Here is a 7,264-nt window from a genome sequence, read left to right on the forward strand (position 1 = left end):
GTATCAGTTAGGTTCAAACGCGGAACCACCATTTATTAGTTGTATAACCCTGGGCAACCCGGGCTAAAAAAAAAAGAAAGAAAGAACACTTCCCCTGTGTATATTGTTTTGATGTTTCTGAAGTAACATACACCAAACACTTATGACAGTGGCTAGTGCATGGTCAGTAAATAAATGTTCATTTATTTACGTGTTTGCTGAATAACGGGCAATTACAATTCCATAATAATCCTGCCATATGCTAAGCGGAGTGGATATCTTCCAAATTCCTGTGAGTTAGGAATGTAGAAATATTTGGTCAAAGCAACCATAATCTAGTTGTTCTTGCTGAATGGAGGCACTGGTCACATAGAATTCCATGAGATGCATTATTTTTTTTTTTTAACTGATGCTCAACCAGTGTGGGATGATTGCCGTTGCTGGGGACAGTGCAGTGTGTATCGTGAGCCCTGAATACATAATGACAGAGTAAAACAATGACAACTATTCCAACTTCCTCTCTCAGTGGTCTATGATGAGCATATGCCTCTTTGGGAGCAAGCCGGGTGAGGGGAATGAAGCCATCCAAAGGCAGTGGCATTGACCTCAGGAAGTAGAGAGACACATAGGCTCCTGTAACCTTTGCTCCATTCTGTCATGGTATTTTTTCTTTCTTCTTTCTTTCTTTCTTATGTTTATTTATTTATTTTGAGAAAGAGAGAGAGAGAGAGAGAGAGAGAAAATAAGTACATGCACTTGAGCCAACAGGGGTGGACAGAGAGAGAGGGATAGAGAGAAAATCCCAGTCTCAACACTGTCTGTGTAAAGTCTGAGGAGGGGCTAGATCTCATGAACCATGAGATTATGACCTGAGCTGAAATCAAGAGTCTGACGCTTCACCGACTGAGCCACCCAGGCACCCCATTCTGTTGCGTTGAGAGCAGGTGTTCATGAACACTGAGATGGCCAGGCTGGCCTCCGAGACTGGCCAATGTACTTATGGATCACCGAGGTTCTTCATGGGATGGAGAATTCATTCTCTGGGGGTCAGGATGGCTCTCTGGGCTCCGTCCTATTTCCCCAGTCCCTGCTGGTGGTACTGCTGTGAGGTGCATGAAGAAACTTCCAGAACTTCGACTGGGGTCGATGATGAAGAGAGACAGCAAACTGGATTGCCTTCCTACCCAAGAGTCAACTTTGTCCATGTAGTTTATATAATCCTTCTGAAGCCCGTGCCAAGGGTTCTGAGATACTTAAGAACAAACCATATGGTTTTCCATGACTGTGCAGAGAGAATAGAAACTGTTAATGACTTTGCAACTTCTGGGGCCATACTTGATCCTGGGATGCTCGGCCTCTCCTTCCTTTTGCACAGACAAGTGTTACTTTCAGGACGAGGTTCGGGCCCCTCCCCTCGTGGCCGCCAGAATTCTCTTTACCCCTCCCCACAGGGCTCCTGCCCTCACTGATTCTTTACCATGGCCTGTCTGCACTGTGCATATTGTCTGGGAATATCCCTATGCACATGGAGTCTCGTGTTCTCAATGGTGCTGGACACTGCCTGTTAGTGGGGACCACAGCTCATGGACTGTTTTATAGCCTACATAGATTTCAGCACACATGTAGGCATAGAGCGGACATTTATTTCAGTGTTTCCCACAATTAACTAAGAGTTCATTTGGAGTATCTGGCTGCAGAAGGTTGAAATTGGCTTTCTTTCCACCCTGTTCTAAGGGTTGAGTTTAGTTTCCTTGTTTATTTTATTATTTTTTAAAGATTTTATATTTAAGTAATCTCCACACCCAACGTGGGGCTTGAACTCATGACCCCGAGATCAATGGTCTCATGCTCTTCCGACTGAGCCTGCCAAGTGCCCCTATTTTCCTTCTTTATTAAACCTAAAAAATGGACCTGCATAGAAGTCTCCCAAAGGTGACAAAAAGGACTCTAGGAAATATCTAGTAGCCTTAGGTCTTTTCCTGCTTAGAGCATTCAAATTATTCCTGCCACTTTCAAATTTTCTCCTGGGACACATTTGTGGTCTTAGCTTGTGTGAAGTTTCATTCCTTCAGCTGGCAAACATTTAATTACTGTCAGCTGGCTGTTCTCTGTGGGTAGGAATCATATTATTGCCACCTTGATCCCGTCTGAGTCGCCGGGTTCCCGACGCATCGTAATCACTCAGATATTTGTCTCGTAAGCGAATTTCTGCTTTCTCTCATTTCTCCATTACGAAGTATTTTCTCTTGGCTCAGAAGATAATCAAATTGAACTGGAATATTAAAACCAAGGCAGAGTAAGCATAAGAGTAAGCAATAATGAGCTTTCAGTCTTTCCTTTGAATGGTCCTGGAAGCTGTCTCTGGTGTTGTAAGCTGCGTCTAAAATCTGACTCAGAGATTTTGCTTTCCTTTAACCCCCACCTCCCTAAGCCCATAAATGCTGTTTCCAGTAAGTGCCTGCTGGTGAAGGGCCCTACCTTCTCCCCAAATCCTGTCGTCTGCAGAAGGTATCAGCCATGACATACTCAAAGGAGAGCAACATGTTTGGTTATATGAAAGGACACGTGGTGTAAGGAAGGGTCTAGGCAAAGACAGAGTATGGTTCTGGGAAAGAAAAAAAAAAAAAAAAAAAGAGGGAATTCTGGTGCTGAGCTTCTCCAAAGGTAGTTTAAAGACCCTGAAAGAGGAACTCTAGAAAGAAAATGCACACTTGACTTTTCTGTTAGTAATAGAGAGGGGAGTTAGGCAGAACTGCTGAAAAAAATTCTTCCATTACTGTTGGTTCCTCCATTACTGTTGGTTCCATAGAATAGATAGAGAAAGAATCAAGGAGAAATTTTATTCCAGAAAGAATTGGAATGAAAATTCTAAATGGAACTCACAGCAATGGTATGACACTGGGGCTGGCTGCTGATTCTGTTTTTGTGCTGAGCGTGGAGCTTAGAAAGCATAGACAAAGATGGGGAAGTCGTTCGCTTTTGTAACACTGGTATGATTGGATTTCTTCTACTTTTCTTTTCCAGGCCTTTCTGAACTAGAAAGAAAGAAAGAAAGAAAGAAAGAAAGAAAGAAAGAAAGGAGAAAAGAAGAAAAGAAAGACAAAAGAAAGAAAGAACAAAAGAGAATAAAAGAAGAAAAGAAAAAGGAGAAAGGAAGGATGGAGGGAAGGAAGGAAGGAAAAATCTGTTCTTGTTATTACTTTCAGTGAAATAAAATTTGGCTGGAAGATGGAATCATTTTAAGTGAAAAAATTAGTGAACAGTAATGTTGATTGTAATCAGCCAATCCTTTAACTTAAACTGCCTTGATTTTCACACTCCTTTGGTTCAGGGTGTCTACCAGCAGCAAAGAAACCACAGAATTCATTCTACCCCTGTCCTCTCAACTTTAAATAGTGCCTTTGAAGTTCTGTTGTTAGTATGACCATTCCCACTGACTGGATTAAGCCAATACAAGCCAAAGGTGGTTTTTCGAAATTAAGTAGGAATGTGCTATGCTACAGGGATATTTGGTCATCAGTGATATTCTCAGAATCTCCAAAGGAAGGAAATGGGAAAGTATACCCTGTAGCAAAGATGACCACATCAGTATTTTGACGGTGCCACTATCTTCAAAAATGGTGGCCCCTTCTGTGAATTCTTTCACTTTGGATTTGACCATTATTCCACCATAAATGATGTGATTGGGAAGGTGGTCAGTGATGCTCACTGGAGAGGTTAAGAATCTGCAAAACCAGGGAGGATGACTCACATTAGTCTTTATTTCGCTTCACTTATTCATTCACGTATCCATTTATTCATTCCAGAGCCTTTGCTGGGTATCCTTTTTCTGCTGTTTCCTCAGATGAGATAAAAATGTTCCTTAGGAAAGGTGAAGACTCCAAGGTTATGCTTTTCCTCTCCTCTTCCTCTTCCACTACAAGGCCATTATCATACTAAGAAGCCAGTAAAAAGCCAGGAAAACAAAGTCCTGATGCTCCAGGGCAAAAGGCTTAGTCTGGTTTTCCACCCTTAAACATGACTATCTGCATTAGTGCAAGACAGTAGGTTAGGTAAATGCTAGAATGTGAAGGTTCCATTCTTAACTTTGATCCTGTTCTCAACTCTGGTCAAGTATTTATCGCAACAACCAACCCCTCCTCCTCGCTCTGCTGTGATGCCTCAGCTCTAGCACATAGCTCCTGAAAGTACTGAGATCTTCGGTTGAATTCCACACGGTGGTGGTGATTAGGCACTGTGGTGTAAGCAGAATTCTGAGGACACTGAAAGGTACGCAGATAAGGAAATCCTTGTTTACTTTCAGTTCCTCCAGTTTTTACTTTGTGTTTTGATAAAAATATTTCTAAACTTTATCACACTCTTGCCTCGTTTTTCAGACCGTGTGCGACAAACATAACTTAACCGGCTTTTATGGCTCATTCTTATCATTCAGCACCTTAATTACTGCTCAAATACTATAATGAGGTTTTAATGTCTCCTCCCTGTGCTGGTCATTATTATGGCTCTTGTCACGGAGTCTGTAGCCAGCAGTATTTCCCTTTCATTTGTTGCTCTGGCCTGACGAACCAGACAACCCGTGGTTAGAATTATCTGTAAAATTAAGGGTCAATAAATTCTGGGGGATTATTTCCAATCCTGTCTCATCAGTGAAGTGTATGGGTCGTAATGTATATAAGCCTGTTTTTGTCCTTTCCGGGTCTTATTATCACATCAGCTGAGACAAATGCACCCTGCAGAGTGACACAAATACTTTTTCTGAGACTTTGGATCATAGTTTGCACAATTGCAAACTTGAATTTAATTTATTCTCTGCCCGGTCATCATCACAGATGCCACCATGGTCTTTTGGATGAAGCAGTAAAGCAAATGAGGGGTGCCTGGGTGGCTCAGTAGGTTAAGCGTCTGCCTTTGGCTGAGGTCATGATCTCGCGATTCATGGGTTCGAGTCCCCCGTTGGTCTCTGTGCTAACAGCTCGGAGCCTGGAGCCTGCTTCAGAATCTGTGTCTCCCTCTCTCTGTCCCTTCCCCTGCTCATGTTCTCTCTCTCTTTCTCTCTCAAAAATAAATAAGCATTAAAATTTTTTTTAAAAAAAAGCAAATGAAAAGGAGAGTGTCCATGGAATAGCTATTGTTCCACACACTGTTCAAATCCAGGCCCCTCATCTGGTGCTTAGAAACACCTGGAATAAAGTAGGAGTGTGTTCCAAGTGGGGTAGTCAAGGCAGCTGTGGGGCAGAACAAATAACATAGAAGTTACCTGGCCTCTTTGGGGAAGACAGAACCACATGATCTACTCCATGGGGTAAAGTAAATTTTAGAAATATTTTGGAAATAAATTTTAGTACTTCAGACTGTAAAGACTGGAAAGGGTGGAAGAACCAGAATCCCTCCTACACTTCAGCGCCTCCTCCTGGTGGCTCTTTGGAGCGTGACACCTCACTGGGGACCCTGCTGAGGACATGGCCTGTGCTCACAAAGGCCTCCAACTCTTCTTGCCCAGACTCTAGTGTGTGTTCTAAAAAAAAAAAAAAAAAAAGACTTGGTAAACCAAGACTTCACAACCTTTGCAGAGTGTAACCACAAGATCAAGTGCTTTTGTCTTTTATATATCGAGTGCCCCAGCAGTGTCTGGGTTCTCTCACAGTCTTGGTCTCCTGAGCTCTGCCAGACTCCAGCCCTGGATCAGAGCAGGCATGTTCTCTCTGGAACTCCTAAATCCCATACCTTGCAAAGGGTTGGGATCAGATTTCCTCGTTTTTACTTCTCAACTCACCCCTGGTCTTCTCCTCTGTTCTCTGACCTCAGCCATATTTACATCCATGTGGATGAACCCTAAGTTCATGTTTCTACGTAAAGTGTTAGTTCTTACGTGTTTCCTTTATCAAACCAGTGGTCGTGGCTTAAACATAAAAATCCGCAACAACAAGAAGCCCGAACACAACAACTTGATTCTTTTGCTTTGTGATTATTTCTGTCTTCAGTTGCAAATGTGGCAAATCAATGAAAATTGATTTTAGTGCTGGCTATTTTTTCCCCCTAATTTTCTGTCTGCCTTTATACTAGCTTGTATTGTCTCAGTTTTCTTGACTCTAAAGAAGGTTGAACTAAATAATTTCTTAAGCCATCCCTGGTCCTAAAATGCTATGGTCTCTCTTACATGCCTTTACCTTGTTTCACTGTTTCAAAAAATTATCAGAACTCCTTTAAAATATTGTTTTGTGCCAGTCTCAGCCTATTGAGGGGAATGTTATGGGCTGGGAAAGTCTCGGGGCATTCACCTGGGCCCCGGCGAATTTCCCACGACATTTCCCCTTTCCAAACCAGTGTTATGACTGGACCAACCCTCATGGTTCTTACGACTGCAAGATATCCTTCAGTAACAACCATTAGGAAAGTTTGAAAACATAACGCTTTATTACTTAGAAGACCTGGAAATTACACAGTACACCTGGGATCACGCAGCGAGGTCGCAGGTAGAGAGAGAATGAGAGAGAAAGGCAGAGAGAGAGAGAGAGAGCGAGCGAGCTAACTGGCCAGGGATACTGCTTTTGTTAGGGTTGAGGATAGGGACTTAAGGTTTTGAAGGCTTACTCTTTATTGGTGAATTTAAAGCAGGGGAAGAGAAAAGAGAAATGGCCCAAACGGCCAGTTACCCAAATCGGCCAGGATCTCTGAAACGAAGGAGCCTCAGTGCAGAGAGGCCGCCCGGCTCTCTATGGAGCAGCATGGGTGGCAATGTGTTTATTCCAGATAGCCTGTGAAGTGGATGCCTCTTTGAAATGGCTGCCTTATCACTTGCATTACAAAAAAGAAAAAAAAAGCAACTGTCAGGGCTTACACTAAACACATACAATTTTGTTTTTCACATCACTTTTCCGCCTTGTCTTCCTCTCTACACTGGATATATTTTTAATGAGAAAATACTTTAAAGCTACCAGAAAGTAAATCGAATCATACAACAAATACGAAAGTATCATGTATGATGATACATATATGCACCTGGCACAGAGTAGGTGACCAGTGAATACCCTTGGAATGAATGAATGGTCCGGACCGTAGTCGGGGAGGACACTGTTGTTTTAAAACCGCTGTGGTTTCCCCCAGAGTGGCCAGCAGAGGGCGAGCTCGAACACTGACAAAACCCACCATTGGTTCAGATGGGTTACCTCACGAGGGGGCTCCCCTCAGTGTAGGGCTCTATTGTTGTACGATTGCTTAGTACATTTCCAACAACTGCTCTGTTTGCACTTTGTTAACCATGCTCAATAAGCATAACTACACACAT

Source organism: Prionailurus viverrinus, chromosome F1 (genome assembly GCF_022837055.1).
Source record: "Prionailurus viverrinus isolate Anna chromosome F1, UM_Priviv_1.0, whole genome shotgun sequence".
NCBI classification, from domain to species: Eukaryota; Metazoa; Chordata; class Mammalia; order Carnivora; family Felidae; genus Prionailurus; species Prionailurus viverrinus.